This window comes from Neofelis nebulosa, chromosome 11 (genome assembly GCF_028018385.1).
Source record: "Neofelis nebulosa isolate mNeoNeb1 chromosome 11, mNeoNeb1.pri, whole genome shotgun sequence".
In the NCBI taxonomy this organism is placed as follows: Eukaryota; Metazoa; Chordata; class Mammalia; order Carnivora; family Felidae; genus Neofelis; species Neofelis nebulosa.
Window position 1 is genome coordinate 28987293 of NC_080792.1, and position 19700 is coordinate 29006992.

A 19700-nucleotide genomic window follows, 5' to 3' on the forward strand; every position below is an offset into this window, starting at 1 on the left:
GTTATGGTAGCCTTAGGAAACTAATATACTACCTATCCTGTGAATCATAATGCATTTTCTTTTCTTTTTTTTAAATTTTTTTAATGTTTATTTATTTTTTGAGAGACAGAGACAGAGCATGAGCGGAGGAGGGGACAAAGAGAGAGAGAGAGTCACAGATTCCGAAGCAGGCTCCAGCCTCCGAGCTGTCAGCATAGAGCCTGACACAGGCCTCGAACTCATGAACCGTGAGATCATGACCTGAGCTGAGGTCGTAAGCTTAACCGACTGAGCCACCCAGGCACCCCCCAGAATGCATTTTCAAGGGAAGAATTTTCTTCTGACAGGGAAGATAGTTTGAGTTCTTTGACTACAGTGCAAAAATCGCAAAGCAAGATTCTTCTTTGTCTATAAATGAATTATGAAGTTTTCTCAGCCTTACTTCACAGTGTATGATCTTATAATCTTTTATATTCTGAATCACAAACACTCTTTCCTAGAATGATGGAGTTGAAGAGATTTCAGAAATCATCTGCTCTACCTACCCTTCCCACCCTCTGTTTATAGAAAAAAAACCATGAAGTACTAAAAGTTTAAGCAATTGAGTTGGGTCATTGGCTAGTTATTGGCAGAGACAAACCTTGGTCCAAAGTCTTGATCCCAATCCTAATTATCTTCACTAGATAAGTCTGTTTTTGATTCTTTTTCTGCACACATTTGCTGAATTACTATGTGCAAGGTACTGTGATACAGGCTTTAGGTTAAGGACAGTGTCTCTCAACCAGAAGTACACAACAGAAGCACATGGTGAGATTTTTCAAAATTTGGATGCCAGGCACCAACTTCAGACCTACTAAATCCAAATGTGCTGGAGTGTTTAACAAGTGGAGTGTCAAAATAATATGGTACATGTATGGCTACCTTTTCAAGAAAGTGCAGAACCATGAATATACTATTTGCCACTCCTTCCAAGCAGCATATGAAGGTTCCAGGTCCTCCATGTCCTCACCAACATTTGAGATGGTCAGTCTTTGTAATGTCAGCTCTTTGTACTATTATAGCATAATGTTTTTAATGTCTGCATTTTATTTCATAATATAATCAACTCCTTTTCTATTGATGGATATTTATGTGATTCCAATCATTTGTTGTGACAACAATATTGCCCAGTACAGTGTATCCATTTTATATACTGACCCACTACACAGCCAATTTCAGGAACCATCATTCCCAATGTAGTTTATGTAAAAATACCCTAGACCTGTCCATTTTAACTGCCCAAGTTTTTAATAAGTAGGAAAAAAGTCCTAAAAGGCATAGTCACACTGTGCCAAAGAGAGGCACATTTAATTGTCTGCACCTGTGTATGAGTTTTTATCAGAAAGATGATAGCAGGAGCCAAGGGAGTGGGTAAGATCAACCAGAGAAAACATGAAAATTTGAAGGATGAGAAGAGAGGATGTAGAAAGACAGAACATGAAACACCAACATTTAACATACAGAGAGAGAAAAAGGGAAAAGGTGAATGACATTAGAGGCAAGACAAGTATATGTTCAGAGTGATTAAGTGACTTACCCAGTGCTGCCCAGCTGGAGGCCAGAAAAGCACAGACAATACCTGACAAGGTTCTATCAGTGCAATTTACCTTCTGGCCAAGTACATTTTGCAACTTGAATTCCCTCTTTCCACCACTTTGTTCCTCTCTTCCTCCTTTTCCCCTCCCCCCATATTTTTATGCATATTAATTTGTTCACCTTTTCCCATAACTACTCCCTTCCCACCTGATTTATCTTTCTTTTTTTTTCTTTTTTTTTTTTTTTTTTTTTTTTTTATTTATTTTTGGGACAGAGAGAGACAGAGCATGAACGGGGGAGGGGCAGAGAGAGAGGGAGACACAGAATCGGAAACAGGCTCCAGGCTCCGAGCCATCAGCCCAGAGCCTGACGCGGGGCTCGAACTCACGGACCGCGAGATCGTGACCTGGCTGAAGTCGGACGCTTAACCGACTGCGCCACCCAGGCGCCCCATGATTTATCTTTCTGAAAGAGAACCAAGAAAGCTTAATTTCTCCAGATCCAGCTCTAAGAGGCACAAGCCATGCAACCTTGTGAGTCAGCTGCCTTTCTGGTAGGTTATTGGTGATGAGATGTGTTTTGAGGACCAAGTGGCAATACAGGTGTCTTAGATACAGAAATGCTCATAGCCAGGGTGGGAGAAGATGCAGAGAGGGTGCCTCAACATCACTGAAACCCCAAACAATTGGCTCCACAGTGCCCTGAATTGACCAAACTTGACAATGTTTTGCGGAAGATGGTGAGGAGAGTGACAATGACATCCATTTTGAAAAAGAAGCCTTGTTTTTGCAGGGTCACTCACTCATAATGATCTCCTATGAATGCCTAGTCCTCTACAAATATTTGTACCTTACAGAACTATTCATATAAATTTTCCATAATGTAAGCAAAGCACCTAAAGAGAGTTTGGCATGGAGCCAGCGATCTCTATAAGGTAGCCAGTATGATCACTGTTTAATACCAGGATATGATCTGATTTTAGTAATGACTGGCTTCAGATTAGCACCCCCGTGGGAGAACAATGCCCACCTGCAATATAAAAGATCACGTATCTCTGGAGGGATATGGAAAGAACAGGAAGTTTTCCTTAATTACTCTGACTTCATTGTATGAAAGCACATACAGCCTCTGTCTGCATGAACATTTGGTTTGACAACATCAGACAAGAAAAGCTTGTTCTTTAACACCATCTCATCCATGACCTGACCTGAAGGATCCAGAATTGGAGAGCTCTGTTATGCACCTGTCTGTGTTTCATAGAAGAGAGGTGGTTGTGGCACCAAGACTCAGAAGCTAGCTCACAGGTGCATAAATGGGGAGGGTACGTATGTGTGGGAAGAGAGAGCCAGACAGAGGGATAGAGGCACAGGGGAAGAGAACTGTGAGAACATCAGCTACAGGAGAGATGACCATTTGTTTCTCTTAATCTCCTAAGGCTTCCCTCTCTCTGTAGCCTTCCACTAACCCTTTCAGAAGAGCTGTGAATATTATTTCTCATGGGGCCTACACATTTTCCCAGCTAGCTTGCCTCAGGCATCTCATCTTCAAAGTTTCCAGTAATGTTCACAACTGGCTTTCAGTTCAGGGAAACAGACCTATAAAGATAACACTTTTTTCTCCCAACGATGTCTCAGACCCAAAAAAGCAACTATCCAGGAGATTCAGTTGTAGGACAAGTTTCTGTGATAAGTTCAGGAGGAGTCAGCCCTTTTGATCTTCTGGACCACTTCGAAATCCCAAACCAGCACTGTGCAGTGGGTCTCCAATGGACAGCCTTGATTTAACCCTATATACCACTGATTACCTTTGGGGATCAGGGAGATGGAAAGTACATTTAGAAAACAGGGAGAAGGGGCAATGAGTACAGCAAGAGGATGAAGAAGGAAAACTAAAGGTGAGAGATGAAAAGAATAATGGAACAATTGGGGTAAAGGAAGGAAAGAAAAAAGAAATGGAAGAGTAGAAAAGAAAGAAAAAGAATAAAGAGGGGAAATATGTTATATGTGATAATAAAACACTTTAAAGTGGTCATGGAATAAAAGCAAGATTAAAAATCAAATGAGGACTTATTAAAATATACCCTCAAATGTGTGCATGCATGTGTGAGTGTCTGTCAATGGAATCCTTGATCTAAAACCCAAAGATCAAACTACAGCTAATGCCCTGAGCAGAAAAACATTAATATAGATGCTCATTAGGACCTATTTAAATGCCTCTTGATTTTAGCCTCTTGTTTCTTTAAAATGACCACACCTCAGTTGAGTTATCAAGACATGCTGGTAAATCATATTGTTTGAATTTCCACAGGTGGGTTTATGCTATTTCTACTATTTCAATTCCAGGATCTGGCCTTAGTGAGGATCCTTCTTATCTTCTGGTGGTTATTAGGCCTGTTTGGATATTTAGTCAATGTCTTTGATTCATGGAATGAATTTGACATTTTCTTTTCTTTTAAAAGATTTTTTAAATGTTATTTATTTTTCAGAGAGACAGAGACAGAACATGAGCAGGGGAAGGACAGAGAGAGAGAGGGAGACACAGCAGTCTCCTAAGCAGGCTCCAGGCTCCAAGCTATCAGCACAGAGCCCGATGCAGGGCTCAAACTCATGAGACATGAGATCACAGCCTGAGCCGAAGTCAGACGCTTAACTGACTGAGCCACCCAGATGCCCTGAATTTGACATTTTCTACACTAGAAATGAAAGTCATTTTTGCCAAGTGTTGCAGGTGGAAGGAAGGAGAGAGACCATTCACTGGACCTATAAGGAGATAAAGACCAGAGGGGCAGGTAGTTTTCAGGAGACCAAACACTATAGTTCTGCCTCTAGTGACACTCAGGCAAGTCACTCAACCTCTTTGAGCTCTTATATTTGCTCTCAAACAAGCATTATAATATTTGCTTCAAGAATTTTTGAGAATATTAAAAGAAAGAATGCTTGAAACATAAATAACACAAACCAAAGTAAGTGCTCAATAAATGTTAAGCACATGTGCACACACAAAGACCCAGTTAACAACACCTTAGTGTCCTCATCAAGGCATCACAGGGATGTAGCTAAGTCCAAATATAAGATAATAGAAAAAGAGTAAATGAGTGAGCAAATTAATTAAAGTTACTTCCCCTCCTTAGTTTAAAAAGAAACGTAAAAACATTTTTATAGGGGCACCTGTCTGGCTCTGTTGGCAGAACATTTAACTCTTGACCTCAGGGTCGTGAGTCCAAACCCCATGTTGGGCATGGAACCTACTTAAAAAAATTATGAAAGTCCTTTAAGAAGGAAACAATTGTGGGGGCACCTGGGTGGCTCAGCAGATTAAGCTTCCAACTTCAGCTCAGGCCAGGATCTCGAGGCTTGTGAGTTTGAGCCCCACGTCATGCTCTGTGCTGACAGCTCAGAGCCTGCTTCACATTCTGTGTCTCCCCCTCTCTCTCTCTGCCCCTCCCCTCTCACTCTCTCTCTCTCTCAAAAATAAATAAAACATTAATTTTTTTAAAAAAAATAAGGAAACAACTATGTCAAAAATGCGCTTATGTAAAAATCCTTTTCTGTTGATACTGAAGGAAACACACTTATAAATGGCTAACAGTTGCTCCCAAATGAATGTCGCTTATATACATGTATAGACCCATGCATGTATACAGTCTGATGACTATCTGGAGGAAACTCCCCAAAGAAATCTGGATCCCTTCTTCTATTTCCTTGAAAAGACACTAAAGGGAATTTAAAAGAGAAAAATTATGGAAAGTGGACAGCAATGAAAATATCATTTCACTCAGTTTCATAAATCATTTAAAAAATTCTTCTTTTGTTTCCCACCACCCAGCAGATTTATTGAAAATTTATCACCAGTCCTTTCAGGGAAACTTCCCCTTGTTCAGAAGAGAGAGGATTTTGACCTAAATTGCCTAAGAGCTAAGCCAGAATACCATTGTAGTTCTGCGGCTCCATTTCAAAACTAGCCTGTATTTTACAGAATTTCAAACATCCAAGTCACTTCCAGTCACAGGAGCTAAAATTGGGCAGGGTGGAACTGTGGCTGTCAGAACTGATAAACATTTCCTGAATGCCAATTGGTTGGAGAACCATGTCTCTGAATGCCATTAAGAGAGTCTGAAGTCTACCTCAACACGAACCTGAAGTTGCAATTGCTTGTCAGGAAATTGAGACTTTGTTTGAACAAGCTCAACCAATATTTTATTCCCTCATTCTGTGGTGCAGGGGTCTTGTGAGTGCTGAGATCTCTGGAGGGAACAGGCCAAGTCTTCCTGTTCTGCACTAGGATGAGAATAATAAAGTTCAAATACCTTGATCCCAGGGATCAGGATCTTTCTATATGGACCAGTACCTTCCATGGGCCTCGGAAGAGCTTAAGGAGAAGAAATAAAAATCAAATCAAAGTATCCAATAAGTGCTATGGTAGGACAAAATAGGTTTGACAAAGTCTAAGACCTTTTTCTGGTTGGAAATTTTGTTCTCTAAGGCAAAGTTTTCCTTGGCAAAACTGGAAGAGGGTGTTTCTTTTTTCTTGACTCCCTCCTTCCTTCCTTTCCTATGCAGTGACCACTGCCAGCTAATTATTTACTGCGCAAATTCAGAGCAGGCTGCTACCCTCTTTCCAAGGTAGTATTTAATATACATTTCTTCCCCTCCCCCAAGACTCTTATTGATACAGAAGGAAGTCTTTTGTTCACATAACAAATCCAACCTAAACTTGTTGAACCACAAAGGAAACTTACGAGATCACCTGGCTGCTGGAAAGGTGTGGGTGTGGTGTCCTGGGCCTCAGCAACACTTGCAGTTAGGGACTATAATTCGACCAACCTTCTTATTTTTCTCCCTTTCATCTATGCTTCTGACTGAGTCACTTCCATTCTCTCCCACCACAGGTTGGCTTCTTTTATAACAGGGCCCATGGTTGCCTACAAGTTTAGTGCTTCATTTCAGATTACCAGAGAGCTTCTCCTCTTTTGGAACCCAAATTTTAAAATGCTAAGAAAGAGCTTTGACTGAGCTAATGTAAATAAGGTGCCCATGACCAGAATAATCAAAGACAGCAGAGTAAGGTTCTATAATTGGCCCCACCTGTTCAGGGGGCAGATCTGTTTGAAAATGGCAGCTCCCATTTGAACTCCTCTAGAAAGAAGGGAGGAGGAGTATATCTGGAAGAAGGAAGGAGGGTGGGAAGGAGTAGACAAAGTGATGTATGTTTCTCAGACAAATCTACAAATATTCCTATGTAAATCTGTTGCTTATATTTAAGTTTTGATACAGATAAGTAGCTGAGGCCAGGATCTAGGAGTTCAGACCACACATTTCCAGGCCTCCATAATCCACCAAGGAGGCCATATGCTATTACTGTCCTTATCATGATGTCTTCAGTATCGCTCACTTGGTTTTAGTAGTTTTGTCTTTTTACACAATGGATGTGTTTTTGGAAAGTGACTGTATAAATCAATTTTTTCTAAAGAAAATCAAATTTTAAATCAACTGGTGAAATTTATTATTTAAATAACTTTTTTTTTTTAAAGTGGTAATTCAGGGCACCTGGGTGGCTCCATTGGTTAAACGTCTGACTCTTGGTTTCAGCTCAGGTCATGATCTCATAGTCTGTGAGTTTGAGCCCCACATCAGACTCTGCACTGACAGCTACGGAGCCTGCTTGGGATTCTCTGTCTCCCTCTCTCTCTGCCCCTCTCCCCCTCAAAAATAGATAAATGAACATTAAAAAAAAATAAAAGTGGTAATTCATTTAAAGTGATAACCTTTTTTAAAGAGTGATGCATATATAGTCAATTACTTTACAAAAAAGAAACCAAGAATATACAATGGGGGAAAACACTCTCTTCAATAAATGATGTTGGGTAAACTAAACAGCCACACACAATAGAATGAAACTAGAACGCTATCTTACACCATACACAAAAATCAACTCAAATGGATTAAAACTTGAACATAAAACTTGAACCCATAAAACTCCTAGAAGAAAACATGGGGGTAAAGTTCCTTTATATCAGTCCTGGTGATAGGTTTGTTTAGATTTGACCCCAAAAGCAAAGACAACAAAAACAAAAATAAACAAGTAGTACCACATCAAATTAAAAAGTTTCTGCACAGCAAAGAAAACCATTAACAAAATGAAAAGGCAACCTACTGAATGGGAGAAAATATTTGGAAATTATATCCCTAGTAATATCTAAAATATATAAAGAACTCCTACAACTCAATAGCAAAACCAAAGATAACCCAATGAAAAATGAAAATAGGAATTTTCCGGGGTGCCTGGGTGGCTCAATCAGTTGAGCATCTGACTCTTGAGTTTGGCTCAGGTCACAATCTCAGGGTCCTGGGATTGAACCCTGCATGGGGCTCCATGATGAGCATGGAGACTGCTTGGGATTCTCTCTCTCTCTCTCTCTCTCTCTCTCTCTCTCCCCTCTCTTACCCTGCTCTTACATGCTTTCCCTCTCCCTCTCTAAAAAAAAAAAAAAAAAAGACATTTTTTCCAAAGAAGACATACAGATGGCCAAAAGTTACATGGAAAGATGCTCAACAAAATTAATCAAATGAAACCACATGCAAATGAAACCACAATGAGATCACCTCACAACTGTTAGAACAGCTATTATCAAAAAGACAAGAAATAGCAAACATTAGTAAAGATGTGGAGAAAGGGAACCTTTGTGCACTATTTGTGGGAACATACATTGGTGCAGCCACTATGGAAAGTGGTGCAGCCACTATGTTTGAAGGTTCCTCAAAAAAATTACAAACAGAACTACCATATGATACAGAAATCCCACTTCTAGTTATTTATCCAAAGAAATGAAAGTTATAACTCAAAAATATTATCTGCACCCCCATGTTCATGGCAGCATTATTTATAATAGCTAAGACATAGAAACAAACTAAGTGTCCATTGGTGGATGAATGGGAAAAAAATGTGATATATATATATATATATATGTATATATATATATATATGATGTAATAACAATGGAATATTATTTAGCCATAAAAAGAAGGAAATTTTGCCATCTGTAACAACATGGATAGACTTTGAGGGCACTAAGGTCAACAAACAAAAAAAGACAAAGATTATATGATCTCACTTAGTGTGAAATCTAAAAAAAACAAACAAAACACCCAAAAACTAGCTCATAGATACAGAGAATAGTAGCTGAGAGTACTGGTTCTGAGTCATAAAGACCTGGTTTTAAATCCAAGCTGGGTGAACATGAGCAAGTCACTTAACCTCTACACGCATGCTTCCTCGTCTGTAAAATGGTCGTGAAAACAGCTAAGAAAATTATTGTTAAGATTAATTAGGGTAATGTTTAGAAGTACTTAGCACACCTGCAAACTCTCACTCACAGTAAGCAATAATAAATTTGACTCTTAGTCATTATTTTTCATTCCTCCATTCAGCCATCCTTCACTGAGCACCCACTAAATGTGCCCGGCCCCATGCTAGGCCAGGAATCTAGCACAGGATAATTACTACAACTGAATATTAAATTTAGCTTTTAGCTTCCTGGCTGCCAAGGCCCAAAGGGCCATATTAATTATTGCTAAGGTTTTTTTTTCCGAGCTCAAGTTTATTCAGTTCTGTGATACTTCTACAAGAAGGTTGATACAAAAAGGTTTAAGCTCTGAAGGAATGGCCATCTAATTATGGACTTCCAGATACCAAGACAACCATATGAGAATGACATCTCAGCACTCAATAGGCTTAACCTTGTGGTAGCACAAATCAACCCATATTGACAATACCCCACACATCCCTGCACTTCCAATATAAACTAAAAAATATAAACTAAACATGGAGGTGACCGTTGCAACATCTCACTCTCTGAAAATAGGATTGGTCCTCCTAGCTGATGAGAAAAATATGCAAGTTTAGTCTAATAGAGATGTGACCCTGGCTATAAATTATTCTTTTATAATTTTAAATACAGTGCTTAAGAAATGAACTTGCATGGCCAAGATGCACGTATGCATTCATTTAGTCTGATCTTGAGTAATTCACATTAATAAGAAAGACACGGCCCCATCTTGCCATATGCTAGCAGTCACTTTACTGGACTCGAGATAGAATCAAAGTAATTGCTCCATAAAGTAAAGCAGTTAGTAATAACCTAAACTCCAAAAGCCCTTTAATTTTCTGATTCATATCTTTAATCAATTTGCAACATGGAGCAACTGAGTTTTCCCTCTAGTTTTCCCAATTGTTTGCTCAAAAGGGCTGCTCTGCTGCCTTTGACTGACGTGACATTATTGCATTTATATTGACTTTTACGGCAGTTTTTACAACATTCGAGGTGCATAAGTTACATGAAAATGTAGCACGGGAACATTTCAGGATGAAAGTAAGCCATAAAGAGAGTGCCCGGCTATAATGTCTGCAATTTACAGTGTGAGGACTTTACAAATGGAGGAGAGCAAACCAGGCCTGGGCTTGGCGTCATCTGCTTCCAAACCCCTCAGGAAATGGTCCAAGCTGCCTCCCTCCAGACCTGGACCTGAAGAAGCCAAAATTGTGATGGCTGCTTCAGGCTTTACTGTGCCGTGAGGTGCTCTGACATACTTTCTCAGACACGTAGGACCATTTTCTAGTTTCAAAGCCGGAGCAAGGGAAAGTATGGGGAGAGGTTGCTAATGAGGCATGTTTGCTCTGAAAATCAAATAAGTGAACTGAGGCCTACAGTAAACCAGGGGATGGTTTGAAGATGACACTACTACTGGTTGGTTATCACCTGTTCTCAGCTGGCACCTCCATCTCTGCCATTCACTTTTTACCAGGGACCTGGCAGGGAGGTGGAAACAAAGGGAAGGTCATTTTCCATCTATAGATCCTCATGTCCACTTCTTCTCTAATTGAGATGACCCCTTTTAACTCAGGCCCTCAGCATCTCCTGCCTAATTGGCTCCAAATCTCCAGCCCCTTGCCTCTCCTGTCCTCCCTTGTCTTTTCTGAAAACATGTCAAGTGGCTTCCCCCTCCTTCAGAGTAAGTCCTCAATCCTTTCTTCAGCATCCTGGGAAAACCACACTGCAGCATTTTACCTTTCAAGGTGACTGCCTCCATTCAAACCACACCAGGCAGTAACTGGTCTGTGCACCAGCACTTCACTTTGAGTGTTCCCAGCACTCCTTCCCCTGCACTCCATCATTTCTCTACCTACTAAAACATTTGGAGAGGTCAAGAGCTATACCCTAGAGCTTAATTCCCTGGTTTGAATCTCAGTTGTACCACTTACTCCCTCTGGGACCCTAGGAAAATTACTTAGCTCCTGTGCCTCAATTTCCTCATCTACAAAATGGGTATAATAACAATACCTACATCACTGGATTGTTATGAGGATTAATTTATTCTATATATGTAAATAGCACTTGGCAGACTAAGGGCTATATAAGTGTAAGCAGCTATTTGAATGTTGCATTATTCCGTATTTCTTCTTTTAGAATACCCTTTCTACTTTCTCTGCTAATCAAAATCCAATCCTTCCAGAATTAGCATGCTTCCTCCTCAGTCAAGTCATACTAGATTTTCCTGTCAGAATGAGGAGGCACCCTTCTGTGCCTTTGTCACCCCCCCTGCATATGTTTTTTTACTTAGAATTTTTGCTAAGATCACATGTGTTTCTGCCCAGAAGATCATGATTTTCATAAGTAACAGGAGCCACTGCATAAAAGGATGACAGCAGGTGACTGAGCCAACTGTCAGCCTTGCTTGCCTTCCTTACCCCATAGGTTTGCCACCTTTGGGGTCCTGTTGTGGGATGCAAACATACATAGTGCAAAGTTAATTTCTGGTATATTACCTGTGATTTGGTCTTCGCTTTGAAAAAGTTCAAAGTTCCAAGGAAAATTTAAATCAGAGAAGCTATATCAGTCCTCTTACACCTACAGACCTCCTGGACAGACCTTCTGGTAAAGCAAGATTGGAACAGAGGCCTAGAAAGGCGGGTCCAACACTTTCCTACCTAGGGAGGATCTGGGGCTGGCTGGTGGTTAGCTCCAGAGGTACACAGAGCTGACTGTACCACCGGGAACCAAAGAAGCAATTCATTAGCAGCTACCACTGTAGAGATGAAAGAATAAAGTCCTTGGTCAATGTTCCTGTTGGGAAACTTTCTTTCAACATGTGGCCTTTTTATCTTAGACACACCTTTTCAAAAAAAACACTCCTCATGAACTAGGAGTGTCTTTATTTTAGTCTTTCTGATCATGTAGTTAATGCTTCTATGCTCTTGTGGGTTGTAAGGCCCTTGAGGTGGGGGACTATGCCTTTTAGGTATCTACTTTTGAACATTTTTATTTTTAAAATACTAAAACACAAACAAAAAAGTCACTGCTAATCTCACTTCAGAAAATTATATGAAATACAAACCAAGAATGTGACCCTTTCCACCCCACCCCCCATATTGCTATTAGTTTCATATAAAGTCTTCCTGTTTCTCTAGTTGCCTCTCTCTTTTTCTCCACTCTCTCTTACTTAAGTCCCATCTGACTATCTATCTTTCTATCTCTATCTACTTGCCTACATGCATAATTTATGCATATAATCCCATAAACATACACACATAGTTAGCATAAAATTTTGGCCTGCAGAATTTTTTCCCCATTTAATGCTCTATCGTGAACATCTTTTCCCAAGTCATCTGAATCTGCCTCATTTTTACCAATGCTTACACTCTTAGAAATGGAGTATTAAGTCAAGAAGAATGGGCATTTTGGGGTAGTAAGCCCTCAAATTCTGCAACAGTACAGTGCCATCTTAACTTTCTGACATGGCTTTCTGTACTCTAACGTCTCTCTCAGATAACCAGGGGCCTAACTGTTCCTTGAACAGGGGATGGCTTTCCATGTATCTTACATTCACCTCCTGCGCCCCCCTCACTCAGTGCCCCGTAAGGTGCTATACAAACAGCAAGTGCTCAATAAAAGCCTATTATAAGAATGAATGGACATGCAGGAAACCCAGTATAATGCTACCCAGTCAAGACCATAACCACCTGCTAGACAGACTGCATATGTAGTTGAGGGACTTTCTGTGTTGCTTTCAGGAAGTTACTGAGCTTTTTTTTGTTTCCTCAGTTTCCCATTCATTCAGTAAGTCTAGAGACACTGGTTTGTCTCCCTGGAGACCTTGGGTGGAATCTGGTATTTCAAAGTGCTTAATGGTGCTGCTCAGTAAATAAAAGATGTCATTAATATGCATGAAGCTATTTCATCAAGAGGCCAACAGAGCAAATTTAAAAGCTATCTTCAAGGGAAAAGAACTAAACTGCCATTATCATGCATACTAATAACCACAATGGAAGTCTGCAGGAGCCAGGACAATGCACTCCCTGGGGCCCCTCAGCCTGTGCTGAAACCTTAAGGTGCCCCTGGTCTTGCTGTCAGCTTCTAGGAGAAGGGCTGGAGGAGAATCATCTTTTACCTCCAGACTCCCACAAGCAGGACGGGAGCTCTCTGCATTCCAGGGCTGTGCTTAAGGGCCCTAAGATGATGCATCTAATGGTTTCCGAGAACTGTCCCTAACAATATGAAAAATTAGATGGGAAACAGCCAATGCATGGGCAAGAGAAAAGCTCGAGAGGATTTATGATTTGCCACCACTCCAAGGTCACATTTCCACTCACAGACATGAGAAATGGGGTGCGTGGTTAAGGCAGAGTCATTAGGAGTGAACTGAGCACACTGTCCCGACTGATGAGTTAGCAACAAGCTGGGAAAAGAGGTTAGGGGCCTTGGGCTGCCATGTGACCTTGGGCAAAGTCCTTATACTTTTGTCACCTGGAACCTACACCTTATCTCATCTATACTTCATCCATAGGAAATCAAAAACACCGTCCTGAGGATCTTCTGTGTTCATATTAGCAAGGAGTATAGTGTCTTCCTCTTGAGGATTCTTCTTTAATTATCCAAGAATTGCCAATGGGCCAGTTTTCATTCAAGTGTCAGGAGAACTTAGGAGACTGATGTGTCCATTAAAGGTCCCCAGTTGAGCTGCCTTTGTTTCTACTATTACCACAGGTACTGCTGTTAAAAAGATTCCCACCCCACAGAGTCCCCTGTGTTCTTTCTATGGATGAGATGATGCCTTTAGGAGTCCAGATCCTGTGATAGGTTGTGGGAGGAGGGTCTCCTCATTTGTGACCCCCTACTGCTAGGCTGTCAGTGGTTACACACCCATGCCCAGCAGCACTATTTCTGGGCTCTCCCCCAAGACTTCCAGGGCCTGGGGTGAAGACCAGAGCAATACTTCCAGATAGGTAAAGTCTTTCTTACTAAGAGATAACATTTGACCCACTCCAAGCTAATATACATGGTCTAAAGGGGATGTTTAAAATCTGAGCCTCCCAGGGGATCCCTTGGCACCTGTGTAAACTTACTCATCTCTTCTCCAGCTAAACATACTACAGAGTAACAAAAGGGTGCAAAGATTTATCCCCTTCACATTTTACATTTGCCTAATTGGGAGGGACCACCTTTCTGTTCAGAAAAGAGGCAAATTTAAAGGGTTCCAAAGTTACCTTCTGGACCCACCTATACAGTGAAATAGCAGATAAATTCTCTCATTAAAAAAAATAAGTTCTACCTTTCCAGTTATTTTGCTCAATGTATAATGTGCTTTACTAACATCTTCATCTATCTAACTGGGAAGTTGTAAAGATCAAATAAGGCATTGGATGAAAACATGCATTTTGAAAAGTAAAAAAAAGAAGAGCTAAATGATAAATACAAGGAATTTCTATATAAATGATGCATTCCATTGGAAACAGAGTTTGGTTCTAGAAACTCTGGGTTGACTTCTAGGCAGGTAGGTCCTCCCAAAAAGCAGTAGATAATAAAAATTGGTTCTCTGAGGGAGCTCAGGGACAGAGCATGCTTGATTTGTGATGCAAACACAGAGAGGAAGCCAAAAGAATGGAAAGATGAATGAAAGTAGTTACAAAGACAGTATAACTAATATACAATATCCATCTCCCACTTAAATAATTGCTGCTCCCTTATCTTTTTTCCTCCAAAATTTTGTATATTTCTGAAGCCACTTAAACACTCTGGAATTCACTTTCCTAAATGTCAATGAGGTAGACAGACGAAAGTCAGTGGTTTTCTTTTCTTTTTTTTTTAGTCATAGAATGTCTTGTGTGAACAAGGACTTATAAGATGACCAATACATAAATCCACTGAAGTATAGTGTTTGAATACTCTAAGACACAAATGGTAATCTTCCAACATCTGTTCATACTTTACAGAGTAGAAGATGCTGCCTTACCTAGTGAGTTCACCATGAGCCCTTTGTAGATATTTTAGGTCAATGGTGTTTGGTGCCCAAGGCCCAGATCCTCAGCCCAGGACTGTATGTACAATTACACTGAGTTTCTTGAGTAATCTAGCACTGTTGAGCAGATGAAGGAATTTATCTAAGTAATCAGCACTTAATTTTTCCTAATTTTTCAAACAGAGAGAATAATTGACTCTGGCCAGAGGTATAATGTGAAGAAATTACCTCTGATAATGCCTGGAAGGCCATAAGCAGTCTAGACAATGAATATGTCAGATAGCCTTTCTTTATCTAATATTAAGCCTGCATTCTCCTAATGAGCTAATTTCTCACTTTTCTGATAGGTAGCTTTAAATTCACCCCTTACTCCAAAAAAGCAGAAAAAGCCAGTGTTTTACAGAAAAGAAACAATTCCACTTTACTGCATAAAGGCACTGTAGCTTTTGGGAAATGCTTTTAGGTGGGGCAGTGGGTGGGTGGAGAGTGAAGAGCACTTTCCCAAAAATGTAAAGACAACCTCAAGAGGCAATAAGGCTAAGACACACTTAACAAAAATCAGGCCAGTAAGCCAAACTTAGAGTCATGACAAACATATGGCCCCATCACAGCTTAACTTTGCTTCTCTTGAGTCACATAGATTGTCCTTTCTTCATAAATCTTTTTCATGACCACAGATCCTAAAGCAAAACCATGAAACAGGGGAGGTTTGTGTTTGGTTTATTCCAATGCTGCACTTTCATCCATACCAAGAGAAAAAGACACCCACTCATCAGGAGCAAAGAACCACATAATCTGTACATCAATAGGTTGGTTTGGGGAGGGGGTAGTTTGCTGTGAACAAGACAGCATCCCAGTAACATGCTTTTGCCAGGCAGGTGAGATTAGATTAGGAGAAAGCTGATCATAAGAGGTCAATTGGTGGAATCTCCTGAAACACACAGGAATCCCTTCCACAACATGGTAGAAAGATGGTCACTCAGGTTCTGTTTGAGCCTCTTGACATACAGGAACTTCCTGCCCCTCCAATATGCAGATTCTGCTGTTGGACCACTCTCCATGTGAGAAAGTTGTTGGAAAGTAGAATGAAACTAAGGGGATCCAACATTTCTTGTGGATTTTTTAAATTAAAAATGTTTATTTTTTTTATTTTTAAAGAGAGTGTGAGTCAGGGTGGAGGGGTGCAGAGAGAGGGAGAGAGAGAAATCCCAAGCAGGCTCCATGCTGTCAGCATAGAGCCTGATGTGGGGCTTCATGAGATCATGACTGGGCCCAAATCAAGAATTAGATGCTTAACTGACTGAGCCACCTAGGCACCCTTCTTGTAGTTTCAAAGACAGATGCAAGAAGAAAATGTCTAGCCAAAAATAAAGCATTTTGAGTATTAAAAATCTCACGTAGCCATTTAAGTTGGAGGAAAATTGTGTAGGAAGTCAACCTGCAACCTCTCCTTTCATAGAACCCCTCCTAAACCCACACAGCACTGGTAGCCTCTTCCACATAGCATGGCACTTGATAATTTTTTAAATTATCTTATCCTTTTGTGGTTTCATGGCTGTGCCTCACAAGTGGGTATACGGCTGCTTAACGGCATCTTCCATGACATCCAGCCTGGAGCTAGATGACTGTTCTTTAAAGACCTTGGTTACTAAACCAATTAAACGGAACAGATTTTTAAAAGTGACAGCCTAGAATATATTTAAATATAGTCTCCTGATTGGGTCCCAAAGATATTGTCTACAGTGTTAGCTTGGTGGATCTGGGTTTGCCAAATGGGTCTCCAAAGCTGGAATCCAAGTTGGTTGTTTCTTCCACATCTCTAAATGGACACTGAAATGCCAAAGAATTAGAACATGGGTTGAGATGTGTTATTATGATGACCTCATTGATCCTTCCCTTTCTGTACCTGCAGGTTCAGTCCTGGTCCAAGCTCTCAGCATTTTGTGTTTTTTATTATTACATTGGGCTCCTAGTTTAAATCCTTCAGCCTGGTTCTCAAGGTGTTATGTTAGAGGTTTCCAGCTTCACCTGTTGCTTCTTCCCAGAGAAGTTTATGTTTCTTCTTTGGTAACACTCTTGAGACATGTACTCAATTATTTGAAGGATTGTCTTCACTACCACACTATAAAACTCCACATGGGCAGTAGCTGCACCCTGGATATTCACTGGGCAACTCACAACACTTAGATGTTCGATAACTACTTAGTGAATGAAGGACCTAATTCCCCATGTACACCCCACAGCATGACATAACTGAGGTGTACACCACTCTTCAAACTGGCTCCCCACTCTCCTGTACTGTTATTGGTCATATCATTTGCTATTTCATCTAAATTATAGCCATATTAGGAGAAAATGCCAAAGATGTTGTGAAGACAATGACTTGGACATAATTTGAGTAATGAGAAAACAAAGGTCAGAGTATACTGGCTTGAGATAAGAAAGGATTTTTTAGGGTCATGAGCTGAGAAAGGCCTACCATCATCATAACAATACCAAGATTTTATTATTTCAGTTGTGCCTCTGCATTATACTGCAACCTTGGCCAGATTATTTAGACTCTCTGTACATTTATTGGTTCCTTACTTTGTGATGCTTGGATAGCAATGCCATTCTACTCTATGACATCTATGAGTCTGTGTAGAATAACTGTAAAACCCTGGGCTTTGGCACTTAATGCCAATACATTTACTTTGTTTTTGTTAAATATTTAATATAACTGCAACCTGGGCTCAAAAATTTTTTTTTTCCTGCCGGAGGTATTAACACATAACAATTTATTCCAATAATTTGCACAAATGACATTAGGAATATATTTTCTGGAAAACAACAGATTCTTCAAAATTCTCTTTGAGTCCTTCCCTGGCTCTCTGTGAGGATTGGATTTAGTTCAACATTTCTTAAAAGTCTTTCATATGCCAGGCCCCATAAGGAATAGTTGAGGAAAAGGAGATCTGTCTTCAAGTATCTTGCAACAGGCAAAAGAATGCCTCCCAAAGATATCTACGTCTTTATCCCCACATCCTGTGGATATGCCACCTTACCTAGCAAAAGGACTTTGTAAATATGATAAAGTTAAAAGCCATGAGATGAGAAGACTTTCCTGGATTAGCCTATCAGGGTGGGTACAATCTAATTACATAGCTGGAGTCCCTTTCCTGATGGTGGTCAGAGAGGGAGGTATGTCTACAGAAAAATGGTTGGAGAGATACCATCATGCTATCTCTGAGGCTGGGAAAAGGAGTCCACAAGCCATGGAATGAAGGTGGCCTTTAGAAGCTAGAAAAAGCAAGGAAATAGATTCAGAGCTTCAAGTATGAAACACAACTGTGCCAACACCCTAATTTTGACCTTTGTTGGACCTCCGACCTGAAAAATTATAAGGTAATAAATCTGTGTTGTTTAAGCCACTAAGTTTGTAGTAACTTTTTATGACAGCAATAGAAAACTAACACAGACCTCATGAAATAACAAAGTAGAAACAAAGGGAGAAACCATGACAATCTAAGGACATCTGGGATAAATTCTGCAAAAGTGAGATAAGTCAGTAACATCGATAATAATGATAATGGTTATAATAATAATGCTTAAATAACACTGAAGAGCATTTGTGTAATGCTTGAGATATGTTTTATTATTGATACCATTTTATAGATGTGGTAACTGAGGCACAGGGGTATTAACTAACTTGCCCACGTTTATATAGCAAATACATGCAGATCTAGAATTTGAAACCATGTTCACTCCATAGGGTTGAAAGATCTCACCTGGGAACCCAGCAGCAACTTTCTAGATTATGGGAGATTTTGCTGGACCTTGAACTGGTAAGTAGGGTTTTGAGTGAAGAGACTAGTCAGACCACCATGTGGAGGAGTTATGTGAAGAATGGCATGGGGACACCACTATGGTTGGGGGAAGGTGAAGAATGAGTTGGCATCACGTACAGTGCCAGAGGGTGTACTAGGAGATACAGGCTGGAAAAACAGGTTCAAAATAAATCACAAAGCTCTGACCATGGTAGGCACTGGGTTCTAATTTGTAGGTAGATGGGAGCTATAGAAGTTTTCTACATGGAATGAGATGGTAGAACCCATTCAGCTTTTTACCTGATCTACCAAGAAAGCAAGAATTGGAAAGCAGTGAGAAAAGGCATTTATTTCTTAAAAAGTCTTGTCTATGGGAAAAATCACTGGCTTGAGTCTCAGGAGATCTATACTGATTATTCGCCTCTAAAATTCTGAATTTTTTCTTCAACATTAAACTCCTTAGTTATTAACTCCTGATTTCTAATCCTCCAGAAGGCAGGAACTGGGTTCTATCTGTGTGTATCTCCAGCACCTATTTTAGGGCCCAACTCAGCATAGGGGTTTCTAGAGAAGAAACTGATAAATGAATGAACAGTCAGGTCAAGTAATGCATTCCTGAACTTCTTTTATTGGAGATACATGCCTTGTCTGCTTTCTGGAAAGACTGTAGGCCAATAATGCACAGAGCAGATGCTCAGGAAACATGTATATGCCAAACCAAACAGTCTTACTAAAAATTGGAGAGTATCCAGACACCAGATTTCAGCAGTTTCCGTGATTTCTGCCCTGGGAGATGTGGTGACGGTGGTGAGGGGATGTGACAGCTGGGAAAGGCCAGCTGGCCCACCAGGCCTGCTTTCAGCTTTAGGAACCACTGGAGAGGTAGACTGGGCCACAGGTTCAGGGGCTGCATGACCATGGACCATCACATGACAGGAATGCTGGATACCGAAGGGGTGGGGTCTGAGAAATGCAGCATCCATGGGAGACAGCCTGAACTAGTCTGTATGCACTGGGGTGTCTCTCTGAAGCCTTCCAAAGAATCTGT

General features: G+C 40.4%; 1 protein-coding gene across 3 annotated transcripts in view; it reads right to left on the minus strand.

Moving 5' to 3' along the window:
* The window catches only part of LOC131490147 (urea transporter 2-like), a 482671-nt gene that overhangs the window by 376536 nt on the left and 86435 nt on the right, over nt 1-19700 (minus strand). Inside the window, exon 2 of one of the 3 annotated variants that reach the window (XM_058692229.1) lies at nt 5861-5922. The exons of the other annotated variants lie outside the window; for them this stretch is intronic. The gene's annotated coding sequence lies outside the window, so the exon portion shown is untranslated. The remainder of the gene's footprint in view (nt 1-5860; nt 5923-19700) is intronic. 3 annotated transcript variants of the gene reach the window in all.